Genomic DNA, 23,084 nt, shown 5'->3' on the forward strand with positions numbered 1-23,084 from the left:
TAGTTAATCAAATCTGTATTTGAGGTTAAGTTTGTTAATCCGGTGAAAACTGATTCACCCCTCCCTCTTAGTTTTCCTTCATTCTTGTTGCCAAGAATTGGTACTAGAGCTATATCCTTCGGAAGAAGCTTGATCGCTTGAGGTGATCCGGGATGGCAAGTGTTATTTTTAAGAAGGAAAGTTTGGGATTTGATGGAAATAATTATGCTATATGAAAGAACCGGATGGAGGTGCACTTAAGATGTCTTGGATTACTGGAAGATTACAAAGGATGCCTATTTTGTTCCTCAAAATGGACTGGTTACTGTTGTTGAGATCAAGAATGCTGAAAATAACATTAGAGGTAAGGAAGCATTGCTGAGTGCCCTGACTGATTCAGAAATGACTAATGTAATGGGACTTCAGAGTGCACATGAGATCTGGGAGAAGCTTGAGAACTTGTATGAAGGAGATAAACAAGTCAAAGTTGCTAAGTTGCAGAGCTTGAAAGGGAAGTATGGGATGCTGAAAATGGGAGAAGATGAGAGCATAAACTCTTTCATGGCTAAGGTGAATGAACTTGTCCTAGGTGTAGACACCTAAAATTGTCTTGTCTAATTAAATAATTTTTTTTTATTTAATTATTTTATCCTAAGTTTTCTATTAATTAAATAAATTATTATTTTTTTAATTAATTCATTAATCCTCTTCTAAGCCTTTCCTCATTTAAATAAATACTTATTTATTTAAATTGACCTTTTCCTAAATTAAATAAATATTTTATTTATTTAATTGATCCCACTTCCTCTATTAATTAAATAAACCTTTATTTATTTAATTAATTCACTAGCCTTTTCTACCCATGACACATGCCACTCATCTCTTAATTATTCTTTTACCTAACTCCTTTATTATTTAATTATTTCCTCTACTGTTAGTGAACAAATTTGCTCTTTTTCCAAATGATTAATCTTGAACTCTGTTGCCTTATTCTAAGAACAAGTGTTTCACTAAACAGTTGGGTAAGTATTTTTCAAATCACTTCCCTCTGAATTTTGCATAGGTACAACTCCCTATCTTAGTTTTTCAAGGAATGTGCTAAACTATTTATTTCTGAATAGTAGCTTTTAACCCGAAAGCGTGTAAGGCCACCTATTTCATTCTAAAATGAAAGGCTGAAATTTTTCACATGTTTCAAAAAGATGAAAAGCCATTTTCCTAAATTTTCAATATATGAAGCAACAATAACTGAAACAAAGTTCAATATACTTCTTTCATAGATCTAATAAAGAATGAACAGATTTAAGGAAAACTAAATCTGCTTCCAATCATTAATCTTTTCTAAAGTAAACAAACATTCAAAGGAAAGAACATCAGAAGAATAATAAGTTTTTGTAATGGAAAGATCATTACTGTTTTTTTGATTAGATAAACATATGCAAAGACATGCATCTATTCAGATTCAAAATACACAGAATTTCCTTCTCCCAAAAACAATATGATCAAACTTTATATATATATATATATATCCTTATGCAACAAAGACATGAAAATACATCTACAAATCTTCTTCCATTCCAGGCTTAATAGTCGGATTCTTCCTTTGATAAAACAAAAAATACCAAAAATGGAGCGAAAAACTCCCAGAATTAGTCACTAAATCTAACCCACATACCCTCTACTTTTCCTTAATTTATAGTTTAAAACAGGGGAGGTCTCCCTAAAAACTCGACCACCCCCCATAAACAGTTATGAAACCAACAAGAAGTATTTTGGGACAGATGTCCCGAAGTCTTTGCATAACCATGAGAATTTACAAAAATAAAGGAAACTAGCCCTAAATTAATGCATTATGCAATATTTCCATCATCATCATCCTCTTCACTTTCGCGGGTGTTGTGAGCAGTTGTAAGTTCTTGAACCATGGATTGGCTTGAAACTTTCATCACGTTGAGCTTCGCCTTCGCCACCTCTTTATTCCACCTGTGTTGCACCATCTTCTCGGAATGTTTCGGCAACTGACCATTCCCAATGAAAGTCATAGACTCAATCCTAGCCACCCTGGTTATATCTTCCAATGTGAAACTACCCTTGGCCCTGATCTTCTCCATGTTCATCCAGAAAGATCTGATTGCATCTTGTGTTCTCAAACCACAAATTCCCAACTGCCAATCATGATCAGGATTAGCCACCTTATTATCATTGACTATGCTACTTTGAAGATCATGGAGTTCCTAAACATAGGTCTTTGCATCGGTAATCATAGACTTGAATGCAAGCACTCGACACATTATGGTTTTCTTCAACACAAAAAGCTGACATTCATCCGCCACCAGCTTAATTGAGTGTTCTGTCAAAAACCTGGTAGCTCCATATTCTTCTCTTTTGGCAAACAGAGGAAGGATATTCTACCATTTGTGCTCCTCCTTCTCCCACAACACAAGCTGGTTTTGAACCTCAGAAATAAGACCCTATATTTCATCACATAGTCTCTGAGAGTCAGTAATGTACTTCTCATCGTCCTTGATTATCCGCTTAATCCATTTCTCCATAGCTTCAACAATACTCTTGGCCTGTTGGACTTGGTTCATTAGCTTTTTGTTTTCCGGTGAAGTTGGGTCGAAGTTCTCAGTAGCATGAGATATGGGAAGTTCCCCAAGGCAACCAATACTATCGATGAACTGAGCCAGAATGTTTATGTGTCGCTTTAGTTCTCTCTTCTCTCGCCCATCCTTCTCCGACCTAGTAAGCATTTTCCTTGCTGACACTTGGAAAAAGTGGTTGTTTGTATCTCTGCTCATGTTTCCCAATTCAACCTTTGTGATCTCAAAATCATCAGGGCTAGCCTCCATGTTTGCATCCTTAGGTTTATATGAGGTGATTTAAGCAACCCATTTTCTAGTTTCTTCATCATTGTTCAGGCGAGCGATAGTCTTGAACCTTTTTAGATTTCACTTGTTCTTTGTGTATTTAACAACCATTTCCTAAATTGGAATAGTCATAGGAAGGAAACTCCTTTTCTTGTTCACTGAGGTGGTCAACCACTTAGGAGTTGCACCAGAATGAGTAGTTCCTTCGATCATCTTTGAAGGTGGCATCATAGCCACGGTCATTGTTTGAGAATCCAGAGCACTAGCAATTTCGTCGTCCAAATTTTCAATTTCAAATATTTGGGCATCGAGCACAACATCCTCTACCCCCATATCCTTTGTCTGATCCATCTTTCTTTGGGCGGCACTTCATGACCGAGTATGCTGAGGAGCACGAAGATCCAAAGTTGAACTAGACCTGTGCCTAAGCTGGGGTGACTTGTTATCCTTACCTGCATGAATAGGAGCATTGTTAGAAAGACGCTTTGGTGAACATAGAGGATCCTTATTAGTTCTTGCAGAATGAGACTTAACGCCTGACTTCATTGCTTTCTTATTAGCCACCCATGCCATGGTTCTTTCTAGAACTCCTTTGGTCCTCAATTGTATATCATCATTCTCCTCCTCATCCCAGTTAATTGGAGGCATTTTAGTTTCTGCATGAGCCAAATACCCTGGTTTGAATAATTCAAGACAATCCTCTTTGAGCCCTTTAGTATCTAACTTTATCTGCAAAGAGACAACTTGTTCTAACACCAATCTCATGTTTTCCCTTTTAAAAACTTCAAGTTCATCTGTACAATCTTTGCATAAATCTTCTAACTATGGCATGGGGAGATAAGGCATTAGACCAAGGCTTCGGGAAAATCCTTTGTTATCAAAACCTTTTCTTTCAGAATATAGAGAAAAATTAAAATTCCTGAGGTCTGCTCCTATACTCAGAGCGTTAGACATTGAACTGCAAGACAACACACCCAATTGTATGGGAAAATGACCTTCCCATTTATCCTTAGGCTATACCTTTTTGATTACAGAGGTTAGTTGCCTGCATACTTTTGCTAGAACAAAGCAATCAGAACAGAAGTGAGGAAGCTTGAAGGGTTCCTCTTCAAAACCTCCTACCTGTATATAACAAAAGCGTGGAAATTGAATATAAAAACTACCAAACCTCTTTATCAAAGTCTGTGCATCATCAGAAATCCTTTTATCTTTCCCACTGTTCAATTCATGACACAAATCACCCAGGAAAATGTTGTGCACCCTTCTAAAATCCTGTAAAGCTTTATCTTTTTGCAGCATAGGATAAAAATCATATATGGGAACATCTTCCTCAGTGAGCTGTTTTGGTATACTAGTTAACTCTTTAACACAAGCCAAACAATACAAGAGATATGAGGACATAAAGAAGTTTTGTTTGAACTGCTTAGCCAAACTTAGCTATTCTCTCATTGAATTGGCGATCAATTCAACCCAATCCAAATACTACTTCCCCTCTAAAACTAGCTACACATAACAATAAATCCAGTCGTCGAAGCTATAAGCCTCAGCAGACCCTCTGGCTTGGTGGAACAAAAGCATCACGTCATGAATATGTGGCAATATGTGGTTCTTATTAGGATTCTTGGGTAACCTTGAACCACCTCTTTGAGAAACTTTCAACCAGAATTTCGCTACATTGTTTCGGTGCCTGGCTCTGACTGCATTGAACTTGGTGATTGACTGAGCAAGATAAAATTTGGAGAACTGGTAATCAGGTATCTTAAAGACTGAGGAAATTACCTCACGATTAATGGCAAGAAGGGTTTCGCCATTGTCTCTCCTAATGGTTTCAGACACTGGGTCGTATCTAGCAATACATTCTCGAATCAACTCTGGACAAGGAATTGCTGGGGGAAAGGCTGCGGCTTCTACAAGACCACTACTTAGAATCTCCACACCAAAAGACTTGTCAATCCCCTTGAACACCCTTTCTTTCAACACCTCAAGGTTTTCCCCTTTAAGATCAGTATCGCTAACTATGGGTTCTGTGGATGCCAGGCTAAAAATGTTTCCAAACAAATGTAGCGTGGACTTCATAATTTTAAACAATAAACCTAAATTGATTATAGAGAAACCTTCTGTATGAGAGAAAATGCAAGGAAAACCATTGGAGAGAATAAGGAAAGACTCACCTTCATAGTTGAACAACCGGACGATGGCTAGCAGCAATAAAGACTACTATCCAGGAAAAACACACAAAGATATAGCAGCAAGGAACACACACGGAGTACTAACAATCCTTCATACCTTATTAGGGAAGGCAATGATACGAATACATTAAATGCAATAATTTCAAAATTTCAGTCTGAGTGTGGCAAGTTTATGTATTAGACCTCACACACATCCATTGAATGCGTGGCAACGTTTTTGAAGTAACCACCAGTTCCTGAAATGATTACTTACTTCGAAAAACCAAGGAGTGACATCACTTAAGATATGGTTTTGCCTCTTCATATTTGGCAATGAATGCACTATCAAATCATTAAAACCGGTGGGACCCACCAACATCGAACACATATGAACGTCCTTAACAGACTTCATGAGTGTTCAAGTGGTTCAAGATGTACGCCGCACCAAGCTGTTGACCACTTGTGCTATATTGAACATGTTGAACATATTTGAACCCGTTGAACTTAGTTCAATAAATTCAACACCCGACGAATAATAAAGTGCTATATCTCTGAACAAGGAACTTTTTAAAAGAGCCGCTACAAGACACTTAGAGAAAACATTAGTATGAAAAACCTTTCCCCAACACCTTGGAACCTATGGAACCTAAATGAACCTATTGAACCCAGTTCAAAACGGTTCGACGTGTTCACAGAGTTCAACCAATTATCTAAACTTGACTTTTATGACTAGAAAAAAAGGATTTATAGACGCACTAAGAACTTGAACCAAGGTATCACAGCATGAATTAGGGCTCCAACAGAAAAACTTAAAGGATGACTCACTCCTATCATGAGGAATAAATGACGCAGTAACATTGGCTCTGACTAGAGATTGTATTTTTCAAAGGAAAATGCAAAGAACTCATAGACTCTGGTTTCACAGGACAAAAAACAAAAAGGGGAAAAGATTAGGGGATGCACAACTAAGAACACCTAAGCTACTATATACAAAAATCTTGATCACAGGACTTACAATTTATAGAGTTTGAGATCTTGCTCATTGTAGGTATAGGGCATAATCATTCCGTCAGCATAGCTGAGTCTGAAAGCATTTTGTCTCACTACTTCACAGATCCTGAAAGGGCCTTTCCACAATGAATCAAACTTGCCGGGAGCACCTTTTGGCTCTCTCCTTTTATCCCATAACAACACCTCATCTCCTATTAGGAAACCTCTTGGCTGAGCTCGCATGTAAAAAATCCTCTTCACTCGGTTCTGATGTTCTGAAATTCTATCTACCAGCAACTCCCTCTCTTCTTCCAACTTCGTTAGGTACATAATTCTTTTCTGCAAAGCATTTTGAAAGAAGGAATCCTCCACTACTGTCTGTAGCTTAGCTGCTGATAATTCCAGAGGTAAGGAAAGTATTGCTCCTACACCATAAACAAGTTCAAAAGGTGCCATTACAATGGCCCTCTTAGGCGTGGTTCTGTCCACCCACAAAGCCTTATAAATCTTCTTATGCCAATTCCGAGCACTTTCGTCAACTAACTTCTTCATGATGGCTATCAAGTTCTTGTTGCTAGATTCTGCCAATCCATTACCCTGTGGAAAGTAATCAGAGGAATGCGAGAGGGTAATCTGATGATCGTAGCAAAACATAGTCAACTCTTTAGAGGAGAAATATGATGCATTATCCACCACAATCTTTTGGGGAACCCCAAAACGAACTAGGATGTAATCCTTGAGAAAACTACACACAACCTCTGAGTTCACCTTTTTAGTGGGAATGGCTTCTACCCACTTGGTAAAGTAGTCAGTTGCTATCAAAATATACATATGACCAGCACTGGAATGAGGGTTTATTGGTCCTATGAAATCAATGCCCCACTGTTTGAAAGGTTCATCTATTACTACAGGGCTTAGAGGTAGAGCCGCCAAATGTGGCTTTCCAAAAAACAGTTGACATTTCTCACACTCTTTAACATAAATATATGCATCCCTAAACATGTCGGGCCAATAAAAACAATTCCTCAGAATTTTGAAAGCAGTAACAGATGATGAGAAGTGTCGCTCGCAAGCTTCACCATGATAGGTCTCCAGGATCTTTTGTTGTTGAGGTTTATCTACACACCTTAAATATGTTCCATCTAAACCCTTTTTGTATAAAACATCCCGCCAAATTACGTACTTAGCAGCTTTTAACTTTAAATTCCTTTGTTCTTTTGTTGACAAATGGCTTGGGCAGCTACCATAAGTTAAATAATAGGCCACATTAGAGAACCAGGTATCCTGCAATCCAACAAAAAGAGTTAATGGCAACTCGGCTTCAGTTTCCACCTCATTTTCTACTATCAACTTGCATAAGCCTTGTCCTTTGACTATCTTCGTGGGGTGAATATCTAAGTCATATTCTTGAATTTTTGTTACCCAAGTTGTTCTCTTATTTAGTCCAACCTCTTGTTGAGTTAAAATGCTTTTTACTGCTGAATCTGGGACAAAAACCAAGGAGTGAGAATGCAGAATATAGTACCGAAACCATTTCACGGCTTTTACTACAGCATAGGCATGTTTCTCCAAGAGTGAATACTTAAGCTCATGCTTCTTGAGCAGAATACTCATGAATGCTATAGGTGCTTCAGCCCCAGATTCATCCAACTGTAACAGTATTCCAGACATCGTATGCTCTGATGCATAACAATACAAAATGAAGTCCTTTGTGAAATATGGATTAATAAGAGTAGGCGCATTTGCAACTGAACCTTTAATTCTTTCGAAAGCATCTTTGGCCTCCTTAGTCCACTTGAAAGGATGTTGCTCACTTAACAAGCTGATGATGTGTTTTGTAGTCTCTGCAAACTCTAGAACAAATCTTCTTAAGAAATTCACTTGACCAAAGAATGACCTTACTCCAGTCCGGTTAGAAGGTAAACTGAGATGTTGAATTGCATTAACCCTCTCAGGATTGATCTTGACTCCTTCCTTTGAGACAATATGTCCTAACAATTTGCGCTCCGTGACACAGAAAACTGATTTCTTTGGATTCAAAGAGATTCCGTGCTCGTGACAATGCTACAGTACTGCACTCAAATCCCTAAGATGATCCTTCCTTTCTTTTGAAAACACCATGAGATCATCCAGGTAAACAACAATAATTCTATCTTGAAAATCCTTAAAAGAGGAATCCATAGCCCTTTGAAAGGTGGCTCCGACATTTATTAAACCAAATGGCATGCGGTTATATGCGAATGTTCCCCATGGAGTGATATATGCTGTCTTGTGCTGTTCATGCTCTGCTACACTAATCTGATTGTAACCAGAAAAACCATCCAACATCGACATCATCTCTGACTCGGACACCGTCTGCAGAATGTGGTCCATATTGGGTAAAGCGTAGTTGTCCTTCAGACTCGCTTGATTCAAATTTCGAAAATCAACACAAATATGAATTTAACCATTCTTCTTCCTTACGGGCACAATGTTGGCTACCCAGGTAGAATGATGAATTGGATATATGATTATGGCCTTAAGCATTTTATCAACCTCTTTAAAAATTGCGTTCGCCATAATGGGGTTAAAATTTCTCAATTTTTGTCTAAAAGGAGAAACGCCTGGCTTCAACAGAATCTAATGCTGGAAATGCCCATTTCTAAACTCCTTCAGGTCATCATAGGACCAAGCAAAGACATCAATGTATTTTTTAAGCAGTGTGCCAAGTGCTCGCTTTTCCTCCATAGAACAACACTTGCCAATTGTTACCTCTTTTGGGTTGGATTCATCACCCAAATTTATTTTCTCACAGTTTCCTCTTCCGTCATCCTTGGGAACTTTCTTACCTATGAATGCATCATCTCTAGTGAAAAATCTCTCCAGAGTCTCTTGCAGACATTCTCAGAACCTTCAAAATACGACTGGGAAAATGATTGAGTACATTCTAGGAAATATTTGATCTATGCATTTTCATCAAACACTTGCCAATGATTTACATTATCGGGGACACTGGGCCTATAGATCATTTCAATCCTATATGAGTTATCCTTAAAGTCTGGATGCGGTAATAAAAGTGAGACTGAAACGGCCAACGAATCTGCCCTAGTATTTTGCTCCCTCGGAATGGCTTCAATCGAGAAAGCATCAAAGAATTCTAACTCATCCCAAACCCTATTTCTATAATGTCTCAACTTGTCATTCTTAACTGTATAAACATTTCTCACCTGTCTGACAATCAACTCTGCATCACCTTTAACTTTAAGCAATTTGATACCTTTACATCTGGCCTCACTTAATCCTAATAATAATGCCTGATACTCTGCAGTATTATTAGTATTCTTAAAATCCAAATTGAAAGAAAAAGGGAAAATATTACCAGTGGGTGACAACAAAACCACCCCTCCTCTTGAACCGGAGTTGGCACAACTTCCATCAAATTCCATCTGCCATAACCCGTCAAGTTCGTCAATAGCCTCGATCAATTCCCTTTCACCAGGTGCAAGAATGAGATAGTTTCCAAACTCACATTCTTGAAACAAAATCTAGGCTTTGGGGTTATCTGAAGGAAAAGAAATGTACTTACTTTTAGGCTTAGGTTCAAGCTTGATTTTCTGCTTTCCAAGGGGAATGATGGCCTCAGACCAGTCCATTTTGATTTCACGTCCAAGATCCTTGCAAAATGTTCTACTCAAAAGCATTCCGTAACTCGCTGGAATATCAGCAACCGGGATAGTTAATCTTACTCTTTTGTCAGGGCATGCTACTAGCACTGCCTGGATGTCTTTTACCTGTCCAATAAGAGGAATTTGTTTCCCATCCATTGAAAAACATCTCCCAAACGCTTTAGTGAGGGTCAAACCTAGAGATTTAGCCACAGGCGAAGGCATTATGTTGTCTGATGCCCTTGAATCTATTATGCAATTGCTAAGCTTCTGACCATTCAAGAGAAGAGATATATAGAAAGGTTCAGGCTTTGGAATCTCAACCTCAAGCCCAGATTTTGCATCATGAAAAGCACAGGGATCAGCCAGGTTAGCTAATGAGCACGGGGCAGATGAAGACCTTTCAGCAGCAGCTAAATCACTATTCTCCACACATCCGTGTACCTGGGACTCCGAAGAAGAATCTCCCTTAACATATTTGACCAGTTTATCCAGCTCTTTTGGGTTCAACTTCAAATACTTGATAGTAGGAAGTTGAACAGTAGAGGCCTTACAGAACTCAATGATATCAAAGGAGGAGGAAGAGGAAGGGCTATTGTTATCTTCATGGTTCCTTTGCAAAATCCTAACTTCAGGGACCTTTGAAAAGCTATTACCTGGGAGATCTTTGCCTTTGAAATTGCCTCCAGAAGGATTCACAAAAGAAGAAGCCTGGGAAGTTCATTGATTCCTTGTTAGAATCGCACATGAAGGACCTTCAAGGGTTGCCAAAATGTTACTACCTTTTTCCGAATCTGACTCATACTTGAGGTAGAATGTTCCAGAGTCGCCAGGTACCTCTTGAATTCTTTCTGCTTCAGTGAACTCACCTAATTCATCTTTTGTGTTTTGCATCTGAACATGTCTTATCATATTAGGACAAGAAACCCCATCATGATCATTAGTGAGATGGAATGAACACATGATACCTTTATCAGGAGGTGCCTCTATTTGTAATCTTTGTGGAACAATAGGCAATTGCAACGGTCATCCATAATTATATTGATTTGAAGTTTTCCTGCTTATATCCTGATAAGGCTATGGATAAGAGCTTCCAGGCGTATCTGCCTCTTCAGAGCAATTATATCATTGACAAGCCGCTGAACAACTGGACCAGTGGAAGAGGTAGAGGCTTGAGATTGGCCCTGAGGAGTTTGTATATCTTTCGTCCATTTTCCAGCTGTTATCAAATCATCTTCAAGCTGTATAGCCTCATTTTGTGTAGTCTCTAGATCAGCTGACCTACTTCTTCTAAGGTGAAAACCCACGTCAGGTGGCATGTAATTTATGAAGAAACATTGTTGATTATTTGCAGTTGGTCTTTTGGCTTGAGGAATTTTGTGGATAATCTTATTATATCTTGCTACATAATCCCTCATTGGCTCATGAATTTCCTTTTTCATTTGTGTGAGTTGAGCTAATAGAAATGTTCATCATCAACACTTTTGAACCTTTTCTCAAAAGCAGTTTTCATCATTTGCCAGTCAGTTATGGATCCTGCTTGCAGATGGCTGAACCATTCTGTTGCCCCTTCAGTGAGAGTTTGAGAAAAAAGCCTAACGACCACATCCTCATATTGAATTGCTAGAATTCCAGTGTTCACATTAAAAGAATTCAAGTGCTCTTCGACTGAGACTTTTCCGTCCCCATTATACTTAGGTAAAACAACCCTTGCCCCTTTTGGAAGTGGATTATGAGCTGCGAGGGAAAGAGGTCCAACAACAACACCCCATGGTTGAGCCATAATGAACACAGCGTAAATGGTTACAAGAGGAGGGGCTTGAACTCCAGTAAGCGTTAGTGCTTGCCAAGGATTTGAAGAAGAAGGTATAGGGGTAACTTTGATAGGAGAAGAAGGTCTGCTCTTGGCTTTCCTTTTAGGAGTACAGTTTGTGGCAAATGGCAGGCTTGCAATTCTTCAAAACAATTAACAACTATTCCTTCTCTCCTTTGTGCTCTAGTATATGGACGAGAATCTAGTGTTATCACCCTTAGGAATACTAAGCTCTTTCAAGTGAGACTCAATCTCAACGGTTTTCCTGAATTATTAAACTATTTCTTTGACAAAGTGAACTCTGAGCAATTTTGCCAATTATGGGCTCAATTTTGTTATGTCTACGGCATGTCGGTCTACTAAAAATTTGGTTTTCTCTTTGTTTCATTTCCCCAGCAGAGTCGCCAAAAATCTGTTAGTGAACAGATTTGCTCTTTTTCCAAATGATTAATCTTGAACTTTGTTGCCTTATCTAAGAACAAGTGTTTCGTTAAACAGTTGGGCAAGTATTTTTCAAATCACTTCCCTCTAAATTTTGCATAGGTACAGCTCCCTATCTCAGTTTTTCAAGGAATGTGCTAAACTATTTATTTCTGAATAGTAGCTTTTAACCTGCAAGCGTGTAAGGCCGCCTATTTCATTCTAAAATGAAAGGCTGAAATTTTTCACATGTTTCAAAAAGATGAAAAGCCATTTTCCTAAATTTTCAATATATGAAGCAACAATAACTGAAACAAAGTTCAATATACTTCTTTCATAGATCTAATAAAGAATGAACAGATTTAAGGAAAACTAAATCTGCTTCCAATCATTAATCTTTTCTAAAGTAAACAAACATTCAAAGGAGAGAACATCAGAAGAATAATAAGTTTTTGTAATGGAAAGATCATTACTATTTTTTTGATTAGATAAACATATGCAAAGACATGCATCTATTCAGATTCAAAATACACAGAATTTCCTTCTCCCAAAAACAATATGATCAAACTTTATATATATATATCCTTATGCAACAAAGACACGAAAATACATCTACAAATCTTCTTCCATTCCAGGCTTAACAGTCTGATTCTTCCTTTGATAAAATAAAAAATACCAAAAATGGAGCGAAAAACTCCCAGAATTAGTCACTAAATCTAACCCACATACCCTCTACTTTTCCTTAATTTATAGTTTAAAACAGGGGAGGTCTCCCTAAAAACTCGACCACCCCCCATAAAAAGTTATGAAACCAACAAGAAGTATTTTGGGACAAATGTCCTGAAGTCTTTGCATAACCATGAGAATTTACAAAAATAAAGGAAACTAGCCCTAAATTAATGCATTATGCCATATTTCCATCATCATCATCCTCTCCGCTTTCACGGGCATCATGAGCAGTTGTAAGTTCTTGAACCATGGATTGGCTCAGAACTTTCATCGCATTGAGCTTCGCCTTCGCCACCTCTTTATTCCACCTGTGTTGCACCATCTTCTCGGAATGTTTCAACAACTGATCATTCCCAATGAAAGTCATAGACTCAATCCTAGCCACCCTGGTTATATCTTCCAACGTGAAACTACCCTTGGCCCTGATCTTCTCCATGTTCATCCAGAAAGATCTAATTGCATCTTGTGTGCTCAAACCGCAAATTCCCAACTGCCAATCATGATCAGGATTAACCACCTTATTATCATTGACTATGCTACTTTGAAGATCCTGGAGTTCGTAAATAGAGCTCTTTGCATTGGTAATCACAGAATAGAAGGTAAGCACTCACCACATTATGGTTTTCTTTAGCACAAAAAGCTGACATTCATCTGCCACTAGCTTAATTGAGTGTTTTGTCAAAAACCTGGTAGCTCCATATTCTTCTATTTTAGCAAATAGAGGCAAGATATTCTACCATTTGTGCTCCTCCTTCTCCCATGACACAAGCTGGTTTTGAACCTCAGAAATAAGACCCTGTATTTCATCACATAGTCTCCGGGAGTCAATAATGTACTTCTTGCCATCCTTGATTATCCACTCAATCCATTTCTCCACAGCTTCAGCAATACTCTTGGCCCGTTGGACTTGGTTCATTAGCTTTTTGTTTTTCAGTGAAGTTGGGTCGAAGTTCTCAGTAGCATGAGATATGGGAAGTGCCCCAAGGCAACCAATACTATTGATGAACTGAGCTAGAACGTTTATGTGTCGCTTTAGTTCTCTCTTCTCTCACCCATCCTTCTTCGACCTAGTAAGCATTTTCTTTGCTGACACTTGGAAAAAGTGGTTGTTTGTATCTCTGCTCATGTTTCCCAATTCAACCTTTGTGATCTCAAAATCATCAGGGCCAGCCTCGTTGTTTTCATCCTTAGGTTTATACGAGGTGATTTCAGCAACCCATTTTCCAGTTTCTTCATCATTGTTCAGGCGAGTGGCAGTCTTGAACCTTTTCATCTTTGGATTCTTCTTTATGTATTTAACAACCATTTCCTGAATCGGAATAGTCATAGGAAGGAAACTCCTTTTCTTGTTCACTAAGGTGGTCAACCACTTAGGAGTTGCACCGGAATGAGTAGTTCCTTCGATCATCTTTGAAGGTGGCGTCATAGCCACAATCACTATTTGAGAATCCAGAGCACTAGCAATTTTGCCATCCAAATCTTCAATTTCAAATATCTGGGCATCGAGCATAGCATCCTCTACCCCCATATCCTTTGTCTGATCCATCTTTCTTTGGGCGGCACTTCATGACCGAGTATGCCGAGGAGTACGAAGATCTAAAGTTGAACTAGACCTGTGCCTAAGCTGGGGCGACTTGTTATCCTTACCTGCATGAACAGGAGCATTGTTAGAAAGATGCTTTGGTGAAGATAGAGGGTCCTTATTACTTCTTGCAGAATGAGACTTAATGCCTGACTTCATTGCTTTCTTATTAGCCACCCATGGCATGGTTCTTTCTAGAACTCCTTTGGTCCTCAATTGTATATCATCATTCTCCTCCTCATCCCAGTTAATTGGAGGCATTTCAGTTTCTGCATGAGCCAAATACCCTGGTTCGAATAATTCAAGACAATCCTCTTCGAGCCCTTTAGTATCTAACTTTATCTGCAAAGAGACAACTTGTTCTAACACCAATCTCATGTTTTCCATTTTAAAAATGTCAAGTTCATTTGTACAATCTTCTTAAAAATCTTCTAACTATGGCATGGGGAGATAAGGCATTAGACCAAGGCTTTGGGAAAATCCTTTGTTATAAAAACCTTTTCTTTCAGAATACAAAGAAAAATTAAAATTCCTCAGGTCTGCTCCTATACTCAGAGTGTCAGACATTGAACTGCAAGACAAGATGCCCAATTGTATGGGAAAATGACCTTCCCATTTGTCCTTAGGCTGTGCCTTTTTGATTACAGAGGTTCGTTGCCTACATACTTCTGCTAGAACAAAGCAATCGGAACAGAAATGAGGAAGAGTGAAGGGTTCCTCTTCAAAACCTCCTACTCGTATATAACAAAAGTGTGGAAACTGAATATAAAAACTACTGAACCTCTTTATCAAAGTCTATGCATCATCATAAATCCTTTTAGCTTTCGCACTCTTCAATTCATGACACAAATCACCCAGGAAAACGTTGTGCACCCTTCTGAAATGCTGTAAAGCTTTATCTTTTTGCAGCATAGGATAAAACTCATATACGGGAACATCTTCCTCAGTGAGCTATTTCGGTATACCAGTTAACTCTTTAACACAAGCCAAACAATACAAGAGATATGAGGACATAAAGAAGTTTTGTTTGAACTGCTTAGCGAAACTCAGTCGTTCTCTCATTGAATCGGCGATCAATTCAGCCCAATCCAAATACTGCTTCCCCTCTAAAACCAGCTGCACATAACAATAAATCTAGTCGCCGAAGCTATAAGCCTCAGTAGACCCTTTGGCTCGGTGCAACAAAAGCATCACGTGATGAATATGTGGCAACATGTGGTTCTTATTAGGATTCTTGGGTAACCTTGAACCACCTCTTTGAGGAACTTTCAACCAGAATTTCACTACATTGTTTCGGTGCCCGGCTCTGTCTGCATTGAACTCGGTGATTGACTGAGTAGGAGAAAAGTTGGAGAACTGGTTATCAGGTATCTTAAAGACTGAGGAAATTACCTCACGATTAATGTCAAGAAGGGTTTCACCATTGTCTCTCCTAATGGTTTCAGACATTGGGTTGTATCTAGCAATACATTCTTGAATCAACTCTGGACAAGGAATTGCTGGGGGAAAGACTGTGGCTTCTACAAGACCACTACTTAGAATCTCCACACCAAAAGACTTGTCAATCCCCTTGAACACCCTTTCTTTCAACACCTCAAGGTTTTCTCCTTTTAGATCAGTATTGCTAACTATGGGTTCTGTGGATGCTAGGCTAAAAATGTTTCCAAATAAATGCAGCATGGACTTCATAATTTTAAACAATAAACCTAAATTGATTATAGAGAAGCCTTCTGTATGAGAGAAAATGCAAGGAAAACCATTGGAGAGAACAAGGAAAGACTCACCTTGATAGTTGAACAACCGGACGACGACTAGCAGCAAGAAAGACTACTATCCAGGAAAAACACACAAAGATACAACAGCAAGGAACAAATGCGGAGTACTAACAATCCTTCATACCTTATTAGGGAAGGTAGTGATACAAATACATTAAATGCAATAATTTCAAAATTTTAGTCTGAGTGTGGCAAGTTTGTGGATTAGACCTCGCATGCATGCATTGAATGCATGGCAGTGTTTTTGAAGTAACCACCAGTTCCCAAAATGATTACTTACTTCAAAAAACCAAGGAGTGACATCACTTAAGATATGGTTCTGCCTCTTCATATTTGGCAATGAATGCACTATCAAATCATTAAAACCCACGGGACCCACCAACATCGAACACATATGAGTGTCCTTAACAGACTTCATGAGTGTTCAAGTGGTTCAAGATGTACGCCGCGCCAAGTTGCTGACCACTTGTGCTATATTGAACATGTTGAACATATTTGAACCCGTTGAACTTAGTTCAATAAGTTCAACACCCGACGAATAATAAAGTGCTATATCTTCGAACAAGGAACTTTTTAAAAGAGCCGCTGCAAGACACTTAGAGAAAACATTAGTATGAAAAACCTTTCCCCAACACCTTGGAACCTATGGAACCTAAATGAACCCGTTGAACCAAGTTCAAAATGGTTCGACGTGTTCACAAAGTTCAACCAATTATCTAAACTTGACTTTTATGACTAGAAAAAAAGGATTTATAGACGCACTAAGAACCTGAACCAAGGTATCACAACACGAATTAGGGCTCGAATAGAAAAACTTAAAGGATGACTCACTCCTATCATGAGGAATAAATGACACAGTAACATTGGCTCTGATTGGGGATTGTATTTTTCAAAGGAAATTGCAAAGAACTCATAGACTTTGGTTTCACAGGACCAAAAACAAAAAGGGGAAAAGATTAGGGGACGCACAACTAAGAACACCTAAGCTACTATATACAAAAATCTCGATCACAGGACTTACAATTTATAGAGTTTGAGATCTTGCTCATTGTAGGTATAGGGCATAATCATTCCGTCAGCGTAGCTGAGTCTGAAAGCATTTTGTCTCACTGCTTCACAGATCCTGAAAGGGCCTTTCCACAATGAATCAAACTTTCTGTGAGCACCTTTTGGCTCTCTCCTTTTATCCCATACCAACAACTCATCTCCTATTAGGAAACCTCTTGGCCGAGCTCGCATGTCAGAAATCCTCTTCACTCGGTTTTGATGTTCTGAAATTCTATCTACCAGCAACTCCCTCTCCTCTTCCAACTTCGTCAGGTACATAATTCTTTTCTCCAAAGCATTTTGAAAGAAGGAATCCTCCACTACTATCTACAGCTTGGCTGCTGATAATTCCAGAGGTAAGGAAAGTTTTTCTCCTACACCATACACAAGTTCAAAAGGTGCCATTCCAATGGTCCTCTTAGGCGTGGTTCTGTCTGCCCACAAAGCCTCATATATATTTGTGTTTTCACTTTTCCATTTTTTTGCTTTTAATTAGGGTTTTCAGATTTGACTAACCTCTTTTGATCTAATGAAGAGGTGAAGTTGTTTAAAAGGGACAAAACCTCTTATCGAACACCCCTATTTCACAAAGTCTTTTAAGTCTAAAATCTACCTAACTTGTGTGCTTGCAGGAGGGGTATTATTTCAAAACCACTAACAAGTTTGGTGCAGGACCTTTGGCAAAGATTTGAATTGCTTACTTTGTCTTCTTTAGTCTAGAAAACACTTCCATTGGTGCTCTAAAATGAGCAAGCGTCTTTTTCGTCTTGAGCACTAGGCTCTTTTTGTGTTTCCTTTTAGAGGGCCTGTCTCCCGAGTAGCCCATAAGGCCAAGTTAGAGGGAAGGAACCAAGTGGTAACAAGATAAAGCCAAGATCTTCCAAGCCACTATATATAAATGTGTTTGTGATGAAAGTTACAAGCAACAAGTGCTGATTAATCCATACGAATGACATGTCTCCCCATAAACCCTACAGTGCACAACCTCTATAGGTTGGGAGCCTTCCTTAACAGAGCCTACACTGCCACATGTATGGACACTCGAACAGATGCCCTTACTAGAAACCTTTTGTGTTAGAAGCCAAAAACCTTCTAGTTGTTGGCATAGGAGGTCGGACCTCTGAAGTGGCTCACATTGTTACGGTTCTTAGTAGAGATACAAAGTTTGCCACGAGGAGTTTTCGTGGGGACTGGCGTTTGGCTGCCCCGAAGAAGTGAGTGCCATGGAGGGGAGCTAGCGGGGTCAAGTACCTAAGTATCCTCTCTAAATTGTGTAGCTCGGGGTAACCCACCACGTGAGATTCAACAACTATTGTCCCGACCAGCCCTAGGATTTGTGCTTGCATGATTAAAACACTGAAACATTTTTAGAAAAAAAAAAGAAACATTGTGTTTGTTGTGTTTTCAAGTGTATGCAAAACATTTCACATCACACTTCACATTTGGGAACATTTTTTTGATTCCTTAGACAAGACACTTTCAAACATTGAGTCTTCACTGTTATTGTGTCCTCTTGCCAAAAAAAGAGTCAAAATTTTGAGATTTGGTCACATTAAACATTCTGAAAATTGAACAGAATTGAACAAAGAATCAGAAACTTCATCTTTGTTGGCTAAAACTGCGTCTATATCTAGAATCCATGTCTGCATAGTTCGGAAACATGTCTGTGTCCTACAAAAAATTGCTTGCAATAAATTGTCATATTTATCAGAAACTGCGTGTCTATTGGTTAAAACCACGTCTGCGCAAAGCAAAAATTCATTTTTAATTTTTCAAGATAAAATTGTCATTATCACCAAAGAACCACGATTGTGTCTAGTGAAACTGCATTTTTGATCAGAAGTCATGTTTGGGTCAGATAAAACTGCGTTTGTGTTTACAGTTGAAAGATTACAAGAAAACTCTTGAGAAAAATAAGGGCTTAAGTTTTCAAATCTAAAGAGCTTCTAAGGCTGCTTCCTATAGGGCTTCATTTTTTAGTCAACCTGTCTTGGTAACACACACTCAATCATTTTCCTTCATTTGCGTTGCCCGACTCATATATATATTCCAAATTTGAGTCAAAAGGTTGTTACCTTGTTTGTCCTCATCATATTTTGCAAATATACTACAACACAACACTAGGTGAGTCCTGCATCAAGATCTATCATCTTAGGGTTTCATTTGGTCTTCTTGAGTCAAGGTCAACTTACCTCATCAAGAGATCCATCATCTCTTTGGAAGCCATAACTTACTCTCAAACATACATACTTGGAGTCAAGGTCAACTTACCTCATCAAGAGATTCATCATCTCTTTGGAAGCCACACCTTACTCTCAACATACATACTTTGGTCTTACAGTCTTGGATATTGCAAGTTTACCCTAGATTCATCTACATTTCATACACCTCTTGGTCTTCCATAGTCTTTCATTTTTCGGTCAAGACTTTAGTCCATGGTTGAAACACGTTCACAAAGGTCTAGAAGGGAAGCCGAAGAAGCTTTAAGGTATTTAAACATGAGTACCTATGAGTTTGATGGAGATGAATTCTACAATCCATTTGAAAACCACAGTAATATACCAGGCAATGACAACAATGACAATAACAATGGAAATGATAATGATAATAATGCATCCATGGATTCTATAGAAGTTGAGGAAACTATCATGGATTCCCATTTTAATAGATTGGTTCAAGAAATCATGAAAAGGGATAGACAATATTTCCTACAAGTCATGTCAAAAAGTGGGACAAGACTACCTCGTGATTTTGATATGTCGCACATTTTGGAGGATGACACAAACCAAATAAATCAAGTTAATACAAGACAAAGGAGGCCCAATAGTGGTGGTATAAAAGAGCATCTTGTTCTTGAGTCACCTTCATCCCTATTTCAAAAAACTAAAATTCTAAATACATACAGTCATTCTCATGCCAGTTATGATAGAACCTCTCATGAACAACCCCACAATCGTCCTTTCCCATGGAGAAGAAATACCACCACACATGACCATGATGATACCCAAGATAATACCAATGCATACAATTACACTCAATTGAACATTCAAAATAATGACACAAGGAGACCTCGTGTCAGATTTGGGGGCAATACTCAAGATAGTTCTTATGATACCTCCTATCCCCATGGTCATGACATGTATCGACCTAGACCTAGTGCTCCTCAATATAGTACCATACCAAGTGGTCCATATGAAAGCTATAATTTTGTCCCTCCTCTATATGAACACATATATGATCAATACCATCAATATATGCATTATATCCCTCCTCCTTCACCTAGTGGCTCATGCATGGGACTAGCTCAAAGAGAAAAGACACCACCTAAGAATGACTTGCAACAACAGATAAAGGACTGACAAAAGAAAATTGCAGACATGAGTGCACTAAAGAAACAATACACAATGAAGGACATATGTACTTACCCATTTGATAAAAAGCATTCCAATACTTCCATTTCCTCCACATTTTGTGACACCAAAGTTTGATAAATGCAAAGGCAAAGGGGATCCTAAGGCACACATAAGACAATTTTTCACATCTTGCATTGAGGTAGCAACAGAAGAAATATACATGACAAGCTTGTTTCCACAAAGCTTAGGCGAACAAGAAATGGAATGGTTCTCCCAACTTACACCTGGAATTAAGTCGTGGGGTGATCTAGCAGAGGCTTTTATACAACACTTCTCATATAACATTGAAAAAAATGTGTTAGTAGCCACCTTATGCAATTCTAAGCATAAACATGGGGAATCTTTTGCTTCATTTTTACAACGATGGAGAGGTCTTGCTAGTCGATGCTCTTGTGATATACCACAAAATAAAATGGTAGAAATGTTCACACAAAACATCAACAAGGATATTGGATATGAGCTAAGAAAAACATGTTTGTCTACCTTCAAAGAGGTCATTGAAAAAGGATTGGCAACATAAAAAGTCCTTATTGAACAAGGTATCATCAAGATATTCAAATAAAATAAAGAAGAATCAAATGGGAAAGACAAACCTCACTTTTGGAACAAGAATAAGAACACAGTCAAGGACAGGGTAGTAGATGAAAATGTTGTGAAACCTAAGATAACTTTCCTTGATGCAAGTTCTTCTAACTTAAACAATCAAGTGAACAATCAAAGGAAACAAAACCCCAATCAAGTGAACAATCAAAGGAAACAAAACCCCAAATAAAGTACACTCCATTGGAAGAATCAATTGAAACAACATTTAAGAAGTTAGTGGCAAACAAGCTCATAACACTACCAGCTAATCCACCATATGAGCTGAAAGTAAAACAAAATTGGTGGAATGATGATGAATATTGTGAGTATCACAAGAGTAAAGGGCATCTTACTAGCAATCATCACAAATTGAAGAATATCATACAAGATCTCATTGAAATAGGTGACATAGAAGTGGATGGTCATACCTCCAATAAATATTATGCGATGTTCAAGGAGCCATTTCCTAAACATGACAAAGGAAAAGCCAAAATAGATTATCAAGCTAATTATACTAAAATTCCCTATGATTATGATTCTACCATTAATCACATTTCAATGGACAATCATGTTTCTACTATCATTATAAAGAACAAAGGTCTTGAAGGTCCTATTGTAATGTTCCCATCCTAGTCAGGGACTTTGGTTTGAGGAGTTAGCCTATTTTTGGATCCTTGTAGGCTAATAGGGTATGGATAAGGGGGTCAGTAATGCAATATCTTGAGGAGTGGTGTATCTATTTGTTCTAGTTCACTGTTGAGTTCAGTTCTGGTCTTCGTTTCATCAGTTTCTGACATTATATGAGGATTTTCTAATTTTTAGGGAAAAACTGCTAAAAATAGACATGGTCCTATTTTCATTGGTGTGGCGAATTGTGGCCCCAACTTCTGACAGATTCAGTTTCCGAGCAATAATGAGGGAGATATGAATTTTTAAGTGGTTCCCACAAACAATTAATATTTTAATGAAATATTAATATAAAATCACAAAGTGCATCACTTAAATTTATTTAAGTGAAAAATTAATATCTCCTAAGTTAGGCGTTGCTTTTAGGGTTAATTTGGGAACCCTAAAAGCAAGTTATGATATTTAAAACCCTAATAGCCAAAAATCTCATTCATTGATATTGAGCTTTTGACATTTCTTCTGAGCACTTGGCTATGGTGGCTAGGGTTTGGACCTATTTTGGAGAGTGTTCATTCTTTAGAATTCAGTAGCTTTGAGATTGTGAAAGATCAATTGAATTGTTGCAGCTTGGTTGGCTTCATTCAAAAGTTAAATTAAATTAAATTGGGGTAGATTTGGCTTCTTACAAGGCATATTTGTTGTAGGTTTCCTATTTACTATTTTGTTGTTAATTATTCTGTGGTTTAGATGCTTCTTTTCCCAAACACACAACTTGCTCATTTATTGGCGCCATCTTCCACTATTTGGGTATCTTAGTATTAAATAAGAGCAGATATGAATTGTTTCATAATAAAAATTAAAACTTTGTAAGTTGCTGATTGAATTATTTTAATTCAATAAATTGGCTAAGGACCTACAGGTATGCTTCTAAATTCTCCAGTTTATTGTTTCAGTTGATTAATTTCATGTATTATTTCAATATGTGCTATAAATTAAAGAAATCCCCTTCTGAAACTTCTGTCTATTTATGAAAGACTATCTTAATAATCAAAATTACAAAGAAGATCTAAAAATTACAACAAGTTGAAGAGTTGAACCAGCAAGGGCTCATCATAGTGGTATCAAAACTTTGATCCTGCCTTCCTAGAGGGTTGTAATTTTTTATGCATCAACAACAGACTGGGCCTCATAGGTATTACATACATAGGGGACCTAGTTTACAGGGTGATCCTGATCAAACTAAAGAAATACCCTTGGAAATCATGGGGGACAGGAATGATGGTGAGACACGCAAAGAGGCTGTTAATAATGAGGACCAAGATGCCAGAGTTATTATGAGGGGTTTAGTAACAGGGTAGCAACATGTGGCAAATGTGTTGCAGCAATTGATTACGACCATACAATAGATCACTGTGCCAAATGGTAGTGTTGTCGGTCACCCAAGG

This window comes from Cryptomeria japonica, chromosome 10, assembly GCF_030272615.1.
Source record: "Cryptomeria japonica chromosome 10, Sugi_1.0, whole genome shotgun sequence".
Taxonomy (NCBI): domain Eukaryota; kingdom Viridiplantae; phylum Streptophyta; class Pinopsida; order Cupressales; family Cupressaceae; genus Cryptomeria; species Cryptomeria japonica.